Source organism: Culex pipiens, chromosome 1 (assembly GCF_016801865.2).
Source record: "Culex pipiens pallens isolate TS chromosome 1, TS_CPP_V2, whole genome shotgun sequence".
NCBI classification, from domain to species: Eukaryota; Metazoa; Arthropoda; class Insecta; order Diptera; family Culicidae; genus Culex; species Culex pipiens.
Genome location: NC_068937.1, coordinates 70,921,154 through 70,930,973, shown reverse-complemented (window position 1 = coordinate 70,930,973; position 9,820 = coordinate 70,921,154). Strand labels below are relative to the sequence as shown.

The window sequence follows — 9,820 nt, the reverse complement described above, 5'->3', positions numbered from 1 at the left end:
TTGTTAAAGCGATTTTTTTTCTTTTTTTTTTACCCAAATGTATTCGATTTAATGCAAAAATGTAAAATAATTTGAAGTAAATATATGAATGTGAACAGTTAATAAGAAAACGAAAAATATAACAAAGATGAAGAGCATGTAGCCATACCACTTAGAATGTAAATGAAATGTAATTATTATAAGAAAGTTCAATAAAGACATATTTAATTTCAAAAAAAAAATTGAAGCTCTCGTGAGCATGCGGGCTAAACCAAAATTTTCAATAAATATTATCCATACGGTTTTTATTGCAATTTGCATGTCTCAACAAACATTGAAATTATATAAGACCGCTGTAAATATTTTTGTAACAAGTTCATATACCGTAAAACGGGGTGACTTTGTTAGCGGGTGACTCTGATAGGTTTGAGATTTTTCCGCAACATGAAGAGTACAAATTAAATACGTACGGAATGCTATGGAATCATACTGACCATGATAGAGAAGTGTTCAAAGTGTTTCAAGAAGAAGTGTTCATAAAATTTTGAAAACTTCAAATAGTTGATGAAAATCATTATTTTAATATTCTTAAAGTGTCATGATTTTCTCAATGAACGTGATTTCGAATCTGAAAATAGAATGCATTTTCGGATTCTTTGGACAGTATTTCATAAGGAAAAGGTAAAATAAGTTGTGTAAATAAGAAAAATTATGTGTTTTGAAATATAATTAAAAATAAACTTCAAATTTATAGGCATTTTCAAATTCCATATAAAAAGTGAAAACTTTTGTTTCGTGTTTCGAATTCAGTTCAAAATGCAATATGAATCGATAATTTTATAAACAAAACTAATTTTATCGAATTTCAGGCAAAGTTGTGACCGAGGTAGTGACTTATTAACTAAAAAGTTTATAAACTAAATTAAATAAACTATAAACATTTTTTCATAAATGTTTAAATGTTTAAATGTTTAAATGTTTAAATGTTTAAATGTTTAAATGTTTAAATGTTTAAATGTTTAAATGTTTAAATGTTTAAATGTTTAAATGTTTAAATGTTTAAATGTTTAAATGTTAAATGTTTAAATGTTTAAATGTTTAAATGTTTAAATGTTTAAATGTTTAAATGTTTAAATGTTTAAATGTTTAAATGTTTAAATGTTTAAATGTTTAAATGTTTAAATGTTTAAATGTTTAAATGTTTAAATGTTTAAATGTTTAAATGTTTAAATGTTTAAATGTATAAATGTTTAAATGTTTAAATGTTTAAATGTTTAAATGTTTAAATGTTTAAATGTTTAAATGTTTAAATGTTTAAATGTTTAAATGTTTAAATGTTTAAATGTTTAAATGTTTAAATGTATAAATGTTTAAATGTTTAAATGTTTAAATGTTTAAATGTTTAAATGTTTAAATGTTTAAATGTTTAAATGTTTAAATGTTTAAATGTTTAAATGTTTAAATGTTTAAATGTTTAAATGTTTAAATGTTTAAATGTTTAAATGTTTAAATGTTTAAATGTTTAAATGTTTAAATGTTTAAATGTTTAAATGTTTAATATGTTTAAATGTTTAAATGTTTAAATGTTTAAATGTTTAAATGTTTAAATGTTTAAATGTTTAAATGTTTAAATGTTTAAATGTTTAAATGTTTAAATGTTTAAATGTTTAAATGTTTAAATGTTTAAATGTTTAAATGTTTAAATGTTTAAATGTTTAAATGTTTAAATGTTTAAATGTTTAAATGTTTAAATGTTTAAATGTTTAAATGTTTAAATGTTTAAATGTTTAAATGTTTAAATGTTTAAATGTTTAAATGTTTAAATGTTTAAATGTTTAAATGTTTAAATGTTTAAATGTTTAAATGTTTAAATGTTTAAATGTTTAAATGTTTAAATGTTTAAATGTTTAAATGTTTAAATGTTTAAATGTTTAAATGTTTAAATGTTTAAATGTTTAAATGTTTAAATGTTTAAATGTTTAAATGTTTAAATGTTTAAATGTTTAAATGTTTAAATGTTTAAATGTTTAAATGTTTAAATGTTTAAATGTTTAAATGTTTAAATGTTTAAATGTTTAAATGTTTAAATGTTTAAATGTTTAAATGTTTAAATGTTTAAATGTTTAAATGTTTAAATGTTTAAATGTTTAAATGTTTAAATGTTTAAATGTTTAAATGTTTAAATGTTTAAATGTTTAAATGTTTAAATGTTTAAATGTTTAAATGTTTAAATGTTTAAATGTTTAAATGTTTAAATGTTTAAATGTTTAAATGTTTAAATGTTTAAATGTTTAAATGTTTAAATGTTTAAATGTTTAAATGTTTAAATGTTTAAATGTTTAAATGTTTAAATGTTTAAATGTTTAAATGTTTAAATGTTTAAATGTTTAAATGTTTAAATGTTTAAATGTTTAAATGTTTAAATGTTTAAATGTTTAAATGTTTAAATGTTTAAATGTTTAAATGTTTAAATGTTTAAATGTTTAAATGTTTAAATGTTTAAATGTTTAAATGTTTAAATGTTTAAATGTTTAAATGTTTAAATGTTTAAATGTTTAAATGTTTAAATGTTTAAATGTTTAAATGTTTAAATGTTTAAATGTTTAAATGTTTAAATGTTTAAATGTTTAAATGTTTAAATGTTTAAATGTTTAAATGTTTAAATGTTTAAATGTTTAAATGTTTAAATGTTTAAATGTTTAAATGTTTAAATGTTTAAATGTTTAAATGTTTAAATGTTTAAATGTTTAAATGTTTAAATGTTTAAATGTTTAAATGTTTAAATGTTTAAATGTTTAAATGTTTAAATGTTTAAATGTTTAAATGTTTAAATGTTTAAATGTTTAAATGTTTAAATGTTTAAATGTTTAAATGTTTAAATGTTTAAATGTTTAAATGTTTAAATGTTTAAATGTTTAAATGTTTAAATGTTTAAATGTTTAAATGTTTAAATGTTTAAATGTTTAAATGTTTAAATGTTTAAATGTTTAAATGTTTAAATGTTTAAATGTTTAAATGTTTAAATGTTTAAATGTTTAAATGTTTAAATGTTTAAATGTTTAAATGTTTAAATGTTTAAATGTTTAAATGTTTAAATGTTTAAATGTTTAAATGTTTAAATGTTTAAATGTTTAAATGTTTAAATGTTTAAATGTTTAAATGTTTAAATGTTTAAATGTTTAAATGTTTAAATGTTTAAATGTTTGTTCGGCCGATGCCGAAGATTTCACCAAGAAATTCGCAGTTTGAAGCAGTGTGCGCAACCCCACCCCTGCGCCACTGACAGAACGGCGCTGCCAACTTGACAGAACAACAACAACGGCGCGACGACGAGAGTTCGCGCGCAACGAACACGAAAACCGAACGGAAAGTGCGCGCCAAAGCAAGTCGCACGAAGGATCGCGTAGGGAACAGATCGTAATCCTGTAAATATCATCGGAAATACAAGTTTAGTGCTAGTGAAAAACTGTGTTTTCGTCCCGGAATTGAACTCCCAAAAGAAGCTTGAGTTTTTACAGTCCGCTCAAGTTGAAGGACAGTCCACCTCGCTTATAAACCGTTGCCAGTTGCCGCAACATTTGGTCCATTCGAACCGGACAGAAGGCCAACGGACGGATCGGACAGTACGCGCAAAGTGAAAGTGACGAGTGGCGGCGGACCAACCGGATGGTCGCCATCTTGTGTAAAACGACTCCGCAGAAATCTTGACCTCCTTCTCGCGATCGTGTCGATTGCTCCGCGTGAAAACGTGCCGTGATTCTGTGTCCTGCAGCACGGCGTACCGGAAAAAAACGCCGACGGAAGGTTGAAGAAAGTGATCGCGTCGGGCAGAAGGAAGTGAGCCGGAAGTGGTCTCCTGGCCACCGGCAGGAAAGTGTTGTTTGTTGTATGCTTGATGAGGAGGAGGCACGAGCCGCCATCTTGTCACTGCAAAAGGTGCAACACGATTCGGGACAGTGAGATTCGAGAACATTCCCGAAGGCGACTCCGTGGCCTAAAGAACGGCGGAAACAGTGGCGGCAAGAGCCCGCAAAAAGTGAAGATGTTCGCGTAAAAACCGGTACGTGTGAGTGTGTGTGTGTGTGGTGAGCGTAGCGACGCCATTTTGTGTGGTTCCCAAGCGTGGAATATTCCAGTTCGCAGTACCGCTGCGGATTTGGCGGTCGCTCCAGCTGCACACGGAAGAAGATCGGAACGCGACCCGCTGCAAGCGTCAGTGGGACGGTTCGCAAATCCAGCTGCGTCGAGGCCACAGCGCTGACGGAAAGGGCCTGCTGCAAGCGCCAGTAGGAAGGTTCCGGAAGGTGTGGCTGCGACGAGACATCCCGAGAAGAAAAGTGTTGCGCTTAAGGGTAAGTGTGACACCCCGACCAAAAGTGTTTTTTGCTGCACGCGCAGAAGAGACCCGAGGAAGAAGCGTTTCAGTGAGCTCAGCTGAAGACCGCTGCTGCTGTCGTGTCGCCAAGAGTGCGATCACGGCGGAGCACCAACATCCCGATAAAGCATCGCACCTGAGAAGATGAACCCCGCCGGACAACCGAGGTCCGCGAAGAGCTTGGCCAACAAGCGACGCCAGCTCAAGTTAAAGATCCTGCTACTCCAAGACCGACTTTCCACCCTTGAAGAAGACCAACAACTGCCATCCTTGCCAGAGTTCCGGGTGTTCGCGAAGAACATCGAGCGATTCTACGGTGAGTTCGATTTAGTGCTGCGAGAAATTGAGGAGTGCAACAGTTTCGCCGATGAGCGAGACGCCCACGACTTGGAGTGTGCGGCGATTGAGGGGCTACTCCAAGGAGTCAACAACAAGATTGTAGCCCTCAGTCTCGCACTGCTGTCCCAGCCCGTCCAAGACACTGAACAACAACAAGCCCAGCCTTTGGCAACCTCGCAGCAGTGTGCCGATGAAGGCGATGTTCCGGAGAGAACCGACCCAGCTGCAGCTGATGCTAAGGTATGTGCCCCAATCCAACTCCTCTCGAGCCCATCCAACGCAACCACAGAGCGTTGCGACTCGTTGTGCACGCGGTGCAACGGTTGCCACTTGTGTACCGACTGCTTTGCACCCAGTAAAGTACCGCTCGGACAGAGTCGAACTCCAACCTGAAAGCCAACCAAAGCATGCCAGAAAGATCCCTCCAACCGGAGAAACCCTCTGAAATGCATCACCAGATGCAACCGCCCGCCGAACCTGAAGTGATTCGACACGAAGTCTCGACAAGAGTTCGAGGCGACGTCGACATGTCCGGCGATTCGGACGTAACTCTTACGCAGCGGTCAGACGAGCGGATCCACGGTGACCTCGACGTTGGCTGGTGTCAGCCAGTGGAACTTGGTTCACTGCTACCAGCCGACGCAGAGCGAGAAGTCACCGAGTCCGATGACCCGCAAGCTGTTCCAAGGCCGGAGACAGCTAGACTGTTCGACGAAGAACTCGATATCACCACGAATCAGGCAGTGAAGGACGAGGAAGCTCGCTCACTGCAACCAGCCGAAGCCGACGAAGTGAACGACGAGGACCGTTCGCCTCCGATCAGTGCACAGCCCGTTTGCACATCACCAGCCGTCCAAGAGGACGCAGCCACAAAGCCAAGCCACAAGAGTGAGACGTACAGCTGCCAGCTATACAACGCCAACGTCGCACGATCAACCGATCGTGTCCGTGCAGCCAGAAAGTTTGCGGAGAAGCTGCTGCAGTCTCTTCACCAACAACGAGAAGCAGTCCCGTTTGGTTTGGGACCCGGGATTGCAGCTGAGCTCTGCCTCCCGCTCAACAATTCGACCAACCGAAGAACACCACCAGATGGCAGCAAGCTCGGGACGAAGCATGCGCATCTGGTCCGAGATCCTTAACCACCAACGAATTCCAGCGTGGCCAGCGGCCGATTCTCTTCTAGCGGGATTGATGTTAGAAGCCGAGCCTTCAACCCGGGGGGAGAATGTTCGGCCGATGCCGAAGATTTCACCAAGAAATTCGCAGTTTGAAGCAGTGTGCGCAACCCCACCCCTGCGCCACTGACAGAACGGCGCTGTCAACTTGACAGAACAACAACAACGGCGCGACGACGAGAGTTCGCGCGCAACGAACACGAAAACCGAACGGAAAGTGCGCGCCAAAGCAAGTCGCAAAGAGGAACGCGAAGCGTGAAGATCGACGTTGTAAATAGTGATCGGAAATAGAGAAAGTTTTGAAGAGAAAGGTTAACTTTGACGTGTTTGACTTGTCCGAAAAGTGGTCTAAGAATCTCCGGTGAGTGTTACAGTCCGCTCAATCGAAACCGTCCACCTCGCCCAAATAACGTTGCCTCTGGCCGCAACAATGTTTAAATGTTTAAATGTTTAAATGTTTAAATGTTTAAATGTTTAAATGTTTAAATGTTTAAATGTTTAAATGTTTAAATGTTTAAATGTTTAAATGTTTAAATGTTAAATGTTTAAATGTTTAAATGTTTAAATGTTTAAATGTTTAAATGTTTTGTTGCGGCGTATGGAAACGGTAAACTGAGCGATGTGGACTTCCTTCGACTTGAGCGGACTGTAAAAACCCAAGCCTTTGTGGACTACGTTTCCGGCACAAATAAACACGCGACACTTCCGTAAAAAACAACAAACTTTCTCTATTTCCGATGCTATTTACAAGAAGTCGATGTTTTCTCTTCGCGATCCTCTTTTCGACTGTTCTTTGCGCGCCGTTTCGCTGTCTTCGTTTTCGCGCGAACTCTCGTTGTCGCGCCGTTGTTTTTTGTTCTGTCAGGTTGGCAGCGCCTAGCTGTCAACCATGCAGGGGTGGGGTTGCGCACACTGGGCAAATTAGCACGAAACTGGGTCAAAACTTCGGCTTGGGCCGAACATTCTCCCCCGGGTTGAAGTCTCGTGACTTCTAAAGTCAAACGCACCGGAAGTGAATCGGCCTTTCACCTCTCGTCTCGCCAGAATTCGTTTGTGGTTCAAGTTCGTGGATGCGTCTGCTACGTTAGGTCTGGTGGTATTCTTCGGTCGGTTGATTGTTGGAGCAGAGCTCGGCTACACACCCGGGTCCCAAACCAGGCGTAACTGCTTCTCGCTCTTGGTGAGGACTGCTGGTTGCTGGAACTTCTCTGCGAATTTTCTGGCTGGACGGTTACTGTTGTGGTTGCGATCGGTTGATCGTGCGACGTTGGCGTTGATCAACTGGCAGCTGTACGTCTCACTCTCGTGGCTTGGCTTCTTGGCTTTGTCCTCTTGGACGGCAAGTACAGTGCAAACTGGCTGTTCACTGCTTGGAAGCGGTTGTTCCTCGACGTTCACTTCGTCGGCGTCGGTAGGCTGCAATGAGCGAGCTTCCTCGTCCTTCACTGCTTGGTTCGATATCGGGTTCTTCGTCGAACAGTCTAGCTGTCTCCGGCCTTGGAACAGCTTGCGGGTCATCGGACTCGGCGTCTTCTCGTTCTGCGTCGGCTGGTAGCAGTGAACCAAGTTCCACTGGCTGACACCAGCCAACGTCGAGGTCACCGTGGATCCTCTCTTCTGACCGCAGCGTAGGAGTTACGCCCGAATCGCCGGACATGTCGACGTCACCTCGAACTCTTGTCGAGGCTTCGTGTCGAACCACTTCAAGTTCGGCGGGTGGTTTCATCTCTTGATGCTCTGCAGGAGGTTTCTCTGGTTGGAGGGATCTTTCTGGCATGCTTTGGTTGGCTTTCAGGTTGGAGTTCGTCTCGGGACTCTGTCCGAGCGGTACTTTGATGGGTGCAAAGCAGTCGGTACACAAGTGGAAACCGTTGCACCGCGTGCACAACGAGTCGCCACGCTCTGTGGTTGCGTTGGATGGGCTCGAGAGGAGTTGGATTGGGTCACATACCTTAGCATCAGCTGCAGCTGGGTCGGTTATCTCCGGAACATCGCCGTCACCGGTACACTCGCCTTCACCACGAGCCTCGCTCGTGAAAAGCGGAGTTGGGATGGCAACCTGCTGCGAGACTGCTAATGGCTGAGCTTGCTGTTCATTGGCTTGGACTGGCTGGGACAGCAGTGCGCGACTGAGGGCTACGATCCGCTGGTTAGCTCCTTGGAGTAACCCCTCAATTTCTGCGCACGGGCGTCTCGTTCGTGGGCGTCTCGTTCGTCAGCGAAAAGGTCACTCTCCTTCACATCTTGCAGCACTTGATCCAACTCACCGTAGTATCGCTCGATGTTCTTCGCGAACACCCGGAACTCCGGCATGGATGGCAGTTGGTGATCTTCCTCCAGTTCAGTAAGTCTGCTTTGAAGTAGCAGGATCTTATCCTTGACCTGGCGTCGCTTGTTGGCCAAGCGCTTTGTGGTTCTCGGTCCGGTTGGGTTCATCTTCTTGGTTAGGTGGTTCTAGTACTCACGGGATTAAGTTGCTCCACCGTGGTCGCGATCGTGGCGACACGACAGCTGCAGCTTCCTGGCACAAGTTTCTCCTGGGTCTCTTCTGCTCGTGCAGCGAGAATCACTGGTCAGGTTCTTCTGCTCTTGCAATCAAACACTTCTGATCGGGGTGTCGCACTTGCTTAAGCGCAACAATCTTCTTCCCGGGTTACCTCGTCGCAGCCACACCTTCCGGAACCTTCCTACTGGCGCTTGCAGCAGGCCCTTTCCTTCAGTGCTGTGACCTCGACGCAGCTGGATTCTGGAACCTTCCCCGCTGACACTTGCAGCAGGCCACGTTCCACTTCTTCTTCTGTCGTGTGCAGCTGGAGCGACCGCCAAATCCGCAGCGGTACTGCGAATTGGAATTTTCCACTCTTGGGAACACAAAATGGCGTCGCTTCGCGCACTACACACAGACACAGATTCACGAAGACATCTTCACTTTTTGCGGGCTCTTGCCGCCACTTTTCCGCCGTTCTCAGGCCACGGAGTCACCTTCCGGAAAGCCCTAGAACTGTCACTTTTCCGGATCCCGATAGAGCACTCTTCTTCCACGGCAAGATGGCGGCGCGTGCCGTTTTCTCGCCGAGCGCACTCTCTTCAGTTCTTCTTTCGGTGGCCAGGGGGCCACCTCCGTTTCACTTTTTTTCGCTCGACGCGGTCCGCTTACCTTCCGTCAGCGTCTTCCGATCCGTCGTTCTGCAGGACACAGATACACGGCACGTTTTCACGCGGAGCACTCGAGACGATCGCGGGATGGAGGATAAGCTTTTCCTCATCCAGAGGCACGCGAGGCGTTTGAATTGATCGCGACTCCAAATTTCTTCTTCTGCGGAATCGAGATTTTCAAAATGGCGACCATCCGGTTGGTCCGCCGCCACTCTTCACTTTCACTCGCGAACTTTCGGGTCCTCTGTCCGGTTCGAATGGACCAAATGTTGCGGCGTATGGCAACGGTAAACTGAGCGATGTGGACTTCCTTCGACTTGAGCGGACTGTAAAAACCCAAGCCTTTGTGGACTACGTTTCCGGCACAAATAAACACGCGACACTTCCGTAAAAAACAACAAAATTTCTCTATTTCCGATGCTATTTACAAGAAGTCGATGTTTTCTCTTCGCGATCCTCTTTTCGACTGTTCTTTGCGCGCCGTTTCGCTGTCTTCGTTTTCGCGCGAACTCTCGTTGTCGCGCCGTTGTTTTTTGTTCTGTCAGGTTGGCAGCGCCTAGCTGTCAACCATGCAGGGGTGGGGTTGCGCACACTGGGCAAATTAGCACGAAACTGGGTCAAAACTTCGGCTTGGGCCGAACATGTTTAAATGCTTAAATGTTTAAAAGTTTAAATGTTTAAAAGTTCAAATGTTTAAAAGTCTAAATGTTTAAATGTTTAAGTGTTTAAATGTTTAAATGTTTAAATGTTTAAATGTTTAAATGTTTAAATGTTTAAATGTTTAAATGTTTAAATG

At 41.1% G+C, this 9,820-nt stretch overlaps 2 pseudogenes; one reads left to right on the top strand and one right to left on the bottom strand.

The window, feature by feature from the left end:
• Nucleotides 1–3,134: 3,134 nt before the first annotated feature.
• On the top strand, nt 3,135–5,998 carry LOC128092311 (uncharacterized; annotated as a pseudogene).
• Nucleotides 5,999–6,432: 434 nt separating this feature from the next.
• LOC128092543 (uncharacterized) lies at nt 6,433–9,660 on the bottom strand (annotated as a pseudogene).
• Between the last annotated feature and the right edge of the window lie 160 nt (nt 9,661–9,820).